Source organism: Balaenoptera borealis (assembly GCF_965194805.1).
Source record: "Balaenoptera borealis genome assembly, chromosome: 3".
Lineage (NCBI taxonomy): Eukaryota > Metazoa > Chordata > Mammalia > Artiodactyla > Balaenopteridae > Balaenoptera > Balaenoptera borealis.
Genome location: NC_138866.1, coordinates 57,045,799 through 57,058,797, shown reverse-complemented (window position 1 = coordinate 57,058,797; position 12,999 = coordinate 57,045,799). Strand labels below are relative to the sequence as shown.

Here is a 12,999-nt window from a genome sequence, read left to right as displayed (position 1 = left end):
TGAAGTATTTTTTGTTACTATTTTGGATTATTTTGGTTCTGTCATGTAAGAAAATATTAGTTATGCAAGGAAAAATACTTCATTAGCTCTATAATCTTCATTGGGCCTTATTTTACATTTATTTTATTTATTTTTGTATAAGACTTTTGCAAACAAAATCTAGTAAATAAACTTTTTATAATTAAAGTCAAATTGGGATAATGCATTTGGTTTCTTCACTAAATCAGTTATTAGTTTAGTATCTGCTGTTTATCATGAAAAATCCATTATATTAAATTATCATTATTAAATTTAGGGAAGGACTCAGTTCCTTAAAAAAAATAAATCCAATGCCAACAACCACCTCTACCCACCCTCTGCCCCTTCCAAAAATGCCCTTCACCTTGGGTTGTATCTTGTTGAAATACAGCACCACTTGAAGTTATTTTCTTGAGTTGTTAACAGGAAATTGCAAATGCAGTAATAAAATTTTTAGGTCACCAGGATTTATGTTTTATTTAACTGCTGAACGCTTGCAATTAGAGGAAAGGAATGATTAGTTGTTCTCATTTACAATGTGACATTTACATTAAGGAATAAATGCTCTAGTGGTGCATTAATTTATTTATCATATGATCCTGGATGTGTATAATAATTTGTAAACATTTTCCTATAGCTAAGTACATGATACGACACTTTTATCCAATAACACAAATGCATTTCCGTATTCAATCAGTGTCTCTAATTTAATTTTTAAATGAGGTTTAGCAGTGCTGGTGATGAGGCAAGCTTGCTTTAGTAATAATATTTATCTGAATCCTTCTGAATACCTATGCATTTAAAAAACTCATTTATGTGAAGTGATTTCCAGTTTTATTTTACATTTCTGGTCCATTTCTTCAAGCTATTCGTCTTAATAAAATAGCATTTCTTATGTTGTACCCTCATTTTTGGAGTAGTTCACTAAAGATCATGGCCATACTATGCCAAGCAAAATTCGATTATTAAATATGTTATTTAATGAATTGTTATTAAATGAATTGCAGTGAAACCATATGATCCATTTGTTCACATATATCCGAACATCTGACTTTTTGCTTCATGTAGATCAAGCACCTGGATAACTAAATGTTTAATTTTTAATCATTTTCAACACAAGGTAAATATAATTAAGGACTAATGTAAAACACCTCCCTCGTGTTATTTTGCACTATTAGAGATAAGGTGGAGAAAGATCGGTAATGATGCCATTGGGTGGATTCGTAATTGTTCAAACTCTGGATCTTTATATTGAAAGGAATACTTAAGATTATGTTACTGTTATCTTCAAATACTTCAAGGGTTTCCTTAGTGTTCAATGGGTTAAAACTTAGGGCAGCCTTAGGAAGAAGTTCCTGAGGGAAACAAAATTATTGAATGCCCTACAGTGAATAAAGCACCACAACTGCTACTTTCAGATATACTCTGCTTTGAAACAATTACAACTTTTTATACTATTGCTTTTTTTCATTTTGAAAGAGGAAACTGAGGAATACTGTCATAGTTATGATTCCAACCCAGGTTCATAAGACTTTAAAGTTCTGCCTTTGCTGATAGTGAAATTCAAGTTAAAATACACGTTTAGACAACTGATGGACAGTCATTATAGAGGAGAAGAAAGTACTATTAGGAACTGGAAGGGGTCATGATTCTCAGTTGTTTAAAAGATATTCCTTAATAACTTCCAGAGTTTTGCCAAAAGATATTCCTTAATAACTTCCAGAGTTTTGCCAAACAAAGAACTGATGTTTCCTGAGTTCTTTCAGAGTTTATTGGCATCTAAGATAATTGTTAGAGGGAGAACCATATTTCTCGGGAATACATGTACGTAAATAGTAACAGTTGACAAATTTTCTAAGACTGTGGAAGAAGGCCAACATAGCAACAAGTTGGAACTAAGGAATTAATCAGAATTTCTTATAAGATGTTTTATTTCAACATACTGTCATGAAGAAAAGGAAATCTTTATGAGATCACACGGGAAAATTGCTTTATTAGAATCCCAATCTAAAATCTCTTGTTTTAGGCATTGTGCTTGCCAAATAAAATACATGGACCAAAAAAAAAAAAGAAAGAAATAACACCTTTTTTGGGTGTGTTTACTATAGACTCTATAATGGTTTTCTGAAATCCTCACTTACATTATGAGATATAAGAGCATTGATTTGGAGTGAGATGGCCCTGGTGAAACCTCCAGCTTTGCCAGGTACTAGCTCTATCCTGCTTTACTTTGTATAGCATTGTATATGAATATATATTTATCTCATTTGATTCCTGGGAGAATTGATTTGGATAACACATTTTTTTTTGTAGCTAGCATATCGTAATTTCTTAATAAAAGATAGTATAACAAAAGAAAAATGTTATCATTAATAAATTATGTAACCATACATATAAAGAACTTTCTCTGGGGAATTTTAATTAGATGGGATTGTATTAGTTTCTATGCTTTTCATGTTAAAATGAAGACAGAAATACCCTTGATCATCGATCCTTTTTTTTCCTTTTGGTTAGCATAATAATTGGAAGTACTTATAATTTGCTATCCTAATGCACTAATATAAAGCATAATTATAAATTCATGTTTATTCTTGCTGTAGTAGTAAATACTACCTTGTTACTACAGAGAAGGGAAAATAATCAGAGTTTCAAAAACACTGAGGTTTTTTTGGCTTAAACATTTTAGTTCTGAGAACTTATACTTATACCAGGAATTTAATATATTATTCAATCACGCATGTACATAGATACATGGATGTTGGTTATACCATTTTTATAATAACAAAATCCTGGAAATGATAATTTTCAATTGGGACATATTACGAGCAGATTATGTTGTATTCACATGATAGGTATTGACTGATAGAATGGATGGTGTTGATGATAGAAGGTAGAAATTGAATAATCTCCATGATATATTAAATGAAAGGAATAGGACAAAGCAGCATACAAGATTCTTATGTATGTATAAAAATCTACACATATGCACACACACTTATATATGCATGAAATATTTCTGAGAGTATGTTCTGAAATGTGAAATTGGTTCTTTCTGAGGGGGATATATCTTGCTTTAAAGGGTGATTTACTTTTACTTTTGGATTTCTTATATTTTTACCATGTATATATAAATGTAAAATTTAGTTTAAAATATTCATGGAAGGAAATAAATGAAAAGGCAGACAATAGCTATCTCAGATGTTTGGCATATGATTGATTTCTATCTGTGTGGGGGGGTTGTGTCTGATTTATTCTATAATTTTATAATAACATCTTTCATGATAAATATAAATTATAAAGATAGGATTGGTTGACAGATTCATAAAAATAAAATAAATAAAGTGTAATGTACTTTTATTCAAATTTACCATTTATCTGTGTATTGATTTTTAGCATTTCGGAATAAATTCTGTATTAACTTAGCAATAGTTTAACTTTCTTTTTGAATAAAGTCCTAATTATTGGGTATGTCAGGACAATGTAATCACCCTCTTAAATTCTGGCTTTATAAGACCATTCATACATCTTTACAAATGGAGATAGCAGTAACAATAAACGAAACCCAAGTCATCCCTGTGTCATCTTCTGTCTGTTTTTTATTCTTACCCTTTGGAATTGTATCACTCCTCATGTTTACCTCTGCAGATAAAATAAGTCATAGCCAAAGTAAAATCAAAATGCTTTTGTTCATTTCAAGAACATTTTTTAAAACAGCCTGTTTCTACATTAAAAATGACAGTGATTGAATATCAGTTGGTACTATTATATACATCTTAGGGGAAAGAAAGTTAAATATTGTGTCTGATAGAGCTAGGTCGATTATTATTTAAATTGACATGGAACCCTCAGAAAGGTAGAAATCAGCAATCTGCTGACTTGAAGTTAAAATATAAATGGCACATCTGTATTTTTTCCCTAGACATATGGGTTGACATAAATGGATTTTCCCTATTTAAGAAAAAACAGGCAACATGACAAAACTATTAGCTCCATGAGGGCGAAACTAATGCGATTCATTCACTGCTGTATCCCCATCGTCAGGTATCTGGTACTCAGTAGGTGATGATTAGTATTTGTTGACATACGCAATTTGTTTAACATTAGCCTACAAGTTGAATTAATTGAAATACAAAAAAAATTGAACTATGATGCCTCTTTTGATTGTTTAAGCTGTTTTCAATTATGAGATAAGAAAATTTCCAAAAATGAAAAGCAGACTGCTGACATATCTACTGGAATCAGAGCATATTGTACATTCCACTGGAAAGCCTTATTATGCAAATCTATTTAAATTCTGTTTAGTAATATTCCTGATAGAGTTTGAAATCGATCACACAGTTAACAGGAACTATATTTTTCAAAGATACTTCATAAGCATATTTTGATATACTTTTTTTGTGCTTGTCTCCTTTGAAGAGTCCCTGTAACCATTCTGCCAGGTGTTGGGAAGATATGTAGTCGCTGAGCACCTTACTTCTGTCACCATCCTCAGAATCAACTTTGGAGATGCTTTCACCCTGTCCGTCTTCTGCAGCAGCCAGGCCGAGTGCTGACTCCTTCTCAGCAGTGAGGAACTCTTCAGACTCCAGAAGTAAGTTGCTTGCATTCAGTTTGATCATTGGCCAGTGGGTTTGAAAATGCTTAGGGGAGGCTAAATAGAAATCTTGCAAATTAATATACAAATTAAAAACCAGCATTATTCGTCACTGATTATTTCGTTTATTTTTTGAGTCCTGTCTTTCTGGAAATACAAAGTCTACCACACTGTATGTCGCTAACCTATATATTTATGGAATCTGCAGATTTTTTTTGAGATTATTTTACCTGTGTTATCATGACTCATATTTGCAGCCTTGAGGCATACACAAGGGAGAGATTAAAATAATAATGTTTGCACATGAATAAACAGATTCAGAATGACCAAGTATTTTATCAAAGTTGCTTGGCTAATGAGTTATGAAGATGGAATAAAATCCCTGGTTTTTTGATTCTTAAAAATCAAGTACTCTTTCCAGGCCTGTGATCTCTAGCGCTACATGGAGGGTAAGGGATTGGTGCTAGAAATAGCACTTTTCCTGATTGGTTGATTTACTGAATGATATGTTCTCTGTGTCATTGAAGGAGAGTTATGGCAGCCTATAAATATGCATACGGAAAAACTAAGGAAAAGGGAAATCACATGTATGATAATAAAATGAAAAAGAGGGACATATTACAAATTATATAACATAATGTATTGTGTACTACCCAAAACCAAATTCCCAGCTACATGTTTATCTTTTGGCTTTCTAATTACTGGATAAATCAGGTAAACACATCAATTACATGATTATATTCTCAGGATTTAAAAAATAAAGACAATTTATTTGGAAAAGTTTAGACTTTCCTGGTCCATGTATAAGATTCTATCATTTTGCCATTTTTCTAGTTTATTTGGTTTAAATTTGACATGTTTATTTTTTTCCTTCTTCTCCCAAACACTTGGTATAAGCATCCCTTGCTGCTGTTAAGGGTATATTTGTGTCACAAAGTGACCACACAGAAAATGATTATGCGTGCATTTGTATAGGGAACAGAAGTTTGATATAGCCTAGATTGTCTCTCAGTAATTCGGTGCTTAGCAATTGAAATTTCCTTGAAGGGAATGGGTAGGAGATACTTAATAAGCTTAGTTTTATTTTGCAATATATTACAGCTTAAAATGCCAGCAACAGACAGGTCTGTGTCCTTAAGGGAACATAGAGACTGTTGTTAAGAATTTATTTATGAATCAGGGTGCTACGTTGTATAAGATTTAAAACAGGCAGCCGGTATATCATTGCTAGTGTACTCAAAGTAATATAGAAGAACTACTTTTAAGACATAAACAAAAGGATGTATTAGGTTATATTGAGGTTAATTCATTATAACTATAACTGTAGCATAAAATGATGAGTCTGAGTATGCAGAAGATAGGTTACAAATCATTATTTTAGTGTAGGTTTTTTCTATGTATATTTTATTACTTTGTGTTCCTTTTGTACATGATTTATTCATTTCTCTTAAGAATTGCTTTCATGGCTTTTTTCCTTGAGCTTTTTATTAAATAAAACAACTTGAGGAAGACATTCTAAATTTTCCACCTTTTACTTTTCTTAAAGAAATTGAGGATCATCTCTGAGCCTGAGGTGATTTCACACATTATGAAGATGTGGAATGTATTGGGTTTATTTCTTAAAGGCAAGGTCACAAGAAATCCCAGAGAGTTTATCTGCCCAAACAATTAATTAGATAATTAACGATTTTTTGTTTTCCACAGATAAGGGAAACATTATTTATTTTTCTTTTTCTAAATAAACATCTGACTTTATGAAAGCTGTTAGCCAAGGAGATATATTTACTGACATAGATTCCCTAGTGTAAATCACAAGACTTAGTGAATTCAACTACATTTTCGTTTACTAATGGCTATAATCAAGGCCAGAGGATTTACTTAATTAACCTGGCAATAGAAGGCTAAACAGAAATAATTTATATATTGGAAAGGACTCTTCTGAGTTAATGCTTAATTCAATTTTTTTAATTATCAGTCCATTAGTCTGTGAAAGTAGAGCCTCCTTTTCCCTTTTAATTTTTTTCTTTGGAGTAACATTAGGCTGAAAGTCTTGCATGGAATTAATCACGTTTAAAAAAGAGAAAGTAAATACATTCCTAATTAGGTTCCTCAAATTTCAGATAGCTCATTGAACATTCGTAGCACATCCATTAAAATCCCTTTAAAAAACTAAATGGGATACTGGGAACTTTCTTAGTGGAAGCAATGAATGGAGAAGTAGTAAAATAATGTGGGAATGGAATGCCTGTTTGTTATTAGTACAGGACAGTTGAGATGGTGGTGCCTGCTATGATGGTTATTTTTCTCATTGAGGCATCTTCAGTTAGTCTTGGCCAGTAAGTAGTACTTCTGTGTGTTTCTGCTGTTCTTGTTTAGCTAAAGCACAGATAAATTTAAAGAAAAAACAGTAATATCGGAATAGGAAATGTGCATGCCTGTGTAAATATATAGGTATGTATATATTTATCTGAAGATTGTTTAGTATAGACATAACAGCAATGATAATAACTCTACAAGGCTAGTGTGCCTTCTAAATATTAAGATATCCTTAATGACATTAAATATATAATATTTAAAACACTTTTTATTTTTCTGAAAAAAATTCCCCTACACTTAAGACTTGTAAATTATCAATTCTGGTAACATTTATTGACAGTGGCTTAGCCCCTCATCATAATAATGACCAACTTATAATCATTTGACACTTTCTAGTACTTTTTAATAAACATTAATTTATTTGATTATTATATTATTTCTATGAGGTAGCTTTAAAAATTTGAATATGCTCTCAACCAGTTTTTTTTGTGCTTAATATCTTTAGGTATATATATATATATATACTTGAAATCATTCCAGATTCTTGAGCCACAAAAACATAGATAGAGAATTAGTGTTCTTGATAGGACAAAGTAATATGCTAAAGTGGTTACATGAATTAGGTTCAATAATCCTGACAGGTAGAGCAGAGAGTAAACATGTTATATCATGCAGTGCTCATTTTAAAAGAAGGGAGAATAAAAAATTTCTCAAAGAAAGCACACTTGCTAATGACTCTCACTTATGGACTTAGTGCCAGTTAATTCCAAATTGATATACCTAATCACCTAAGTGCCTTAATCTAACGTGTTGCAAACTAAGCTCTTGGCCATCTCTACAAATACACTCTTTTGATGGATTTGAGCTCAGTAAATGACATCATCATGTACCAGAAAAAATAAGAATCCTCTTTTCACCCCTCTCCTTCATTCCACAATTTGATCACCTAATCTGGTCATGTTTCCCTACCAAAATTTTTTCTTGAATTCATCCACTTGTCTTCATTTGGGACCATCAGTACCCTGGTCCCAACTACCATAATTTCTCCCCTGGACTACTCCAGAGGCCTCCTGAATTATCTGCTCATGCCCACTCATGCATCTATTCTGTCTGCTCTCCATAGAGAGCTTTAAAAAATACAAAATTGAGATGACACACCTCTCTAAAGACCATTCCCCTTAGAACATTCACCAAGTTTCTTTTCCTGGCTTACCACACTCCCATGGGTTAGCACTTTTTTAAATGCCTCCAACTCATCCCTCCAACTCATCTTTCCCTGCATTCTAGATGCAGAGGCCTTTCAGTTCCTCTTTCCTGTCATGTGACCTCCAGTGAGGTCTTTGCACATGGTTGCTTCTCCCTAAGCAGATCACCACTCCCATCTCCTTTTTGCCTAGTATATCAACACAGTAGTTGCTTCTTAAAGGAAGCTTTTCTTGCTCCGCCTGATGAGATCATCCTTTTATTATTGGGTTGGCCAAAAAGTTCATTTAGGTTTTTCTGTAACATCTTATGGAAAAACCCAAATGAACTTTTTGGCCAACCCAACTATATGGTCTCATAGCACCATATAACTGTAATTCATTAACATGTTATGTCTCTTTGTACAGTTGTCTGACTAATACCAACTTCCCTTCCAGATGGAAAGCACTATAAGGTCACAATCCACGTCCGTTTTGCTCAACGTTGTGACCCCTTTTTTTTCCTTTAGGCACTGTGAACATAGGCATAGAGTTCCCCCCCCCCAATTCCCCACTGCCCCATGTGTGTGTGTGTATGTGTGTGTGTGTGTGTGTGTGTGTGTGTGTGTGTGTGTGTGTGTGTGTTTTAAGAGAGAAAAATCCCTGAGGTCTGAAAAAAAAAAAAAATCACTGGAATATCAGGGAGAGAAAATTATAACAGACAGGAACTGTTACTGGAAAATTAGTACTTAAATTTTGCCTTTCTGCCAACTTGGGTTTTTTGTTATTGTTATTTTGTTGTTTGCCTTTCTTTAGTGACTTATTGAGACAATTTTCCTTACAACTGTCATGACATTTATTATAAAGTTCCTGAAACTCTGATTCACCTGACAAGAGCCAGACCTCTTTATTTCTAGAACTAATAGCATTGCAAGTAGTGGCATAAACTTATTTTACTTCTATACTAATAATGGTGAATGTTAAATATGAGTGTTCAAATGTTTAAATATGAGTGTGAAATCCAAGGCATTGGTTGGTAAAATACAGGAAGCTTCTCTCTATCATGTAAAACATGAGCATTCTTTTGCTTTTATTTTAGAAAAGAAAGATTCCAAGGACATCAACTGGAACACATTTTTTAAGTATCAACTATTAGATCTCTTCATTTGTTTTTGCATTTTTTTTTGTCAGAGATTGACCCCAGTTTACTGCACGCTCACCATTCACAGCAGGTGGCTGAATTTTCAGTGCCCTTATCCTGCCACCCTCTCCCCTTCTTAGTCTCAGCATCATTCTTCAGGGGGTCTTGTTTTTTAATAAGTGATGGATCAAGACCCTGTCCTTGCTGTTATGAAGCAGGTACAAATGAATCCGACTGAAATTTTTGTCTAAAAATAATTATAAATCAGTAGGAGAGGTAAGCGTATTACAGTGCAGAAAGAACTAGCAAAAGATAAATAGTGATGAAAAGCTACACATAGTCATGTTCAGTGTAAAAAGAGCTTACTTGCACCTGAGATTATGCCAATGTAATTCTTACCAGAAGTAGATTTTGTCTGGGCTTCAGAGATAGGTTTCAACCTTGGACTATTGTTAATGTGCTGATGTGTTTTCTCATTTAGGTAAAAATTCCAGGAGCTAGAGAGATAATGCAAGTTCTCCCCAAAGCCCTTAAGTACTGTCACCAAAATTTAAAATGTCTTAGCTGGCAATATTTCATTTAGAAAAGCCTCTGCACTCTCTGCCTACTGTTAGTGTTGGCCCTGTGAGTTGCTAACACTACAGCTCTTACTGTGAGGAGTCCTGGGAAGAGGTCTGAATAAATGCTTTGCTTTAGGAGATAATGATTACTTTACATTTAGGACCAGAAGAAATTGATGTCATGTGGAGAGTACTCCTGGCAACTGACATTAGATGCACAGCAACAATCTTAATTGCAAAGCATTGGCTATGGAACCCATTGGAGAAAATCCAGTTTGTATGGACCCAACCTTACCCAGTTTACTGTGATGGGCACCCTGTCCCACTGACTATGCAGTTCACCTCCCTTATATCACTGTGCTCTGCACTAGGAGTATTTTAACATATGTCAGACTTGGAATTCTCTGGGTAAACCGAGGCATCTCTCCATCAATATTCAACAGTGTGTGGGAGACTTTACAGAAAAGGAAAAAATTGGCAGTACAAAGACTTCTTTTAGCAAAAAATTCATGATTTACCACGGGAAGAAACTCACAGACTGTGAGAAAATGTGTATGCTATATTGGTCATAAACACTAACTTAATATTGCTGATGACATAATATGAAGGGAGGAAATAGTGAAATGTATACTTAGAACTACATGGAAAGATGTGTAAAAATCAGGGACTTCAGAGACATATCATTACCAGCTGAAAACATTAATAATGTAAGAAAACCTAGAGACTTGATTTTGAAAACTGCTAACTTAGATAATACACTTAACTTAGATGATATGGTTTTGGCACAAAAGTATTTGCTACCTAGAATGTTTAAGAGCATCAGTGGTGCTAAAGATATTTTATCACCTAGAGGGGATAAATAAAGCACACCATTGGGGATGCAGACAAGCAGGAGGTGATGTTTAGGATAACCTCTTCCATCACCCCTGGTTACATATATAAAGCTGGATGGATGATGACCGTGACCTTGCAGGTTGGTAGCTTGATCTCATTTGTTTAATTAATTAATGGACTATTAGGAATGTTAAAGGTATAACTTACTTGACATAAAACACATTTTCTGTGAATTTATACGGTAAAAGATCAGGCACATAAGATTTGGCAACTGAAGCGAAAGCTCTGTTGCTGAGGTAAAAGCAACTTTTGTTTTAAGGCGTCTATTCTTCTCAGTGTCGGGCAATTCTAAATCCATCATAAGAATCTGGCTTCCTTTTTGATCACTTGCATGCAAATATGGATTACTATGCTAAATCCTGAAGCTTTAACATACTGTTTAATATCTAGAAAACAAATTACCTTTTAATACCTGCTTACTTTTTTATGTCTTGAAGATAGAGTTCTGTTACAGGCAAATGAGTGCCTTTTAGATTATTTCAATACCTACTACAATAATGATTCTAACACAGAAATAATCCACAACTGAAAACATGCATTCATTATTTTTAAAGAGACAGAAAGATATACTTTTCTGTAATAAGAATTCTCTACTCAAATGAGAAGACTGAAAAGGAAATTCTGACAAAACATTTTATATGTAATTTAATAAAATGTTTTCATTTTATCAGGGTTATATTTTGAAGCACTTTTCAATATTTCTTATATGCGTCTTGAAATGAAATGGTAGAATCTCAAAATTTTAGATCAGGTTTAATTAAAGAATGACTCTATATATAACAATTACAGTGATAATGAGTGGGCCTATGTCATTCATGGATTTTATTGATGCAGTTATATGTAAATATCCTCAGTCTGGAAACTGGTATCCAGGAATGAGTGACATAATAGTGAGCCTGGCAGACATCCAACATCTGAATCACTTCTTGGATTTGTCCTCTATTCATCATAACATACAAATAACTTTTATTAAAGGTATAGAGAGATTCTTTAAACCTCTTCAACAATGCTCTGCTACATTTTATTGGTAGTTTCACAGTGGTATTCCTGATTTCTAATACTTGGGGACAAAATCCATATATATGACTCCTCATGCAGTTGTCCAAGGGTATTTATGAAAAGAGATCTGTACTGTTCCATTATGAAAAGTAATGATAAATAAGGAAGATATTTAAGAAAATGTCAAGTAAGAATCTAGCAGTCATTAAGTCTAACTTATCCTTACCCAGTCTTGTTAGTATCCTTATCATTATTTTTGCCACATGATACCCATGTGACAGGTAGTATTTTGTTCTCATATATTTCAAACCTCAGAAATTATCAAGTCTGTGCTCTTGACTCAGGCAGGTGTTTTTCTCAAATAGGTTTTTTTATGCTTTTGTTTCACAGGATATTTCTTGAGTCACCTTCAGAAATAAGTCTAGATATTAAGAAAACAGTAACTCTAGTCTATAAGATATACTACTATATGAGAAACTCTAATTTAACCTACTCCAAATAAACCAAAAGACCACTTATTTATACATTTTGCAATGCACTTTTATGCAAGATACTCGTATGAGAAGTGGCAAATATCAGGGATTTACTTTAAAAATACACAGATCAAATACATTAAAAATAATAAGAATGGCAATTCCAAGGCACCAGAAGTCTTTATGAGGAATTGTTAGTTATAAAGATTTATATCTTATTTCTCTTTTTCATATTAGGTGTGTTTTGATATGCTGCAATTCCTTGCAAATTAGTAATCTTTGCTTAGGACGTATAGGAATTTTCACTTCACTAGAATGTAGATTAACCAGCATTTCATAATCATTCTGAATAAACAGAAGTTTACTAAAAAATTGAAAATAAGAATAAACCTCATAATGTTTGATTAAATTTATACAAATTATCTTGTATCACAAAAACAACTATGTAATTTAATAATTTAAGTGATTCAAAAATTGTAAATTCCAGAGCATATAAAAGGATCTCATGCAAGTAAAACATAAAAACAGTATAAACATACAACTAAAAAAGTAGATATTCCATGTTCATGGAGGGGAGGACTCAATATTGTCAGGATGCCATTACTTGCCAACTTGATCTATAGATTCAATGCAATCCCAATCAAAATCCCAACAAGTTATTTTGTGGGTATTCATAAACTGATTCTAACATTTATGTGGAGAGGCAAAAGACGTAGAATAACCAACACAATATTGAAGAAGAGCAAAGTTGGAGGACTGATGATACCCAATTTCAAGTTTTACTGTAAAGCTTCAGTGATCAAGAAAGTGTAGTATTAGTGAA

General features: G+C 33.0%; 1 protein-coding gene across 4 annotated transcripts in view; it reads left to right on the top strand.

Annotated features, from left to right (window-relative positions):
* Window positions 1–12,999, top strand: part of LRFN5 (leucine rich repeat and fibronectin type III domain containing 5) — a 274,926-nt gene that overhangs the window by 124,705 nt on the left and 137,222 nt on the right. For all 4 annotated transcript variants that reach the window (XM_082383809.1, XM_082383807.1, XM_082383806.1 and 1 more), the window contains exon 2: window positions 4,435–4,609. The gene's annotated coding sequence lies outside the window, so the exon portion shown is untranslated. The remainder of the gene's footprint in view (window positions 1–4,434; window positions 4,610–12,999) is intronic.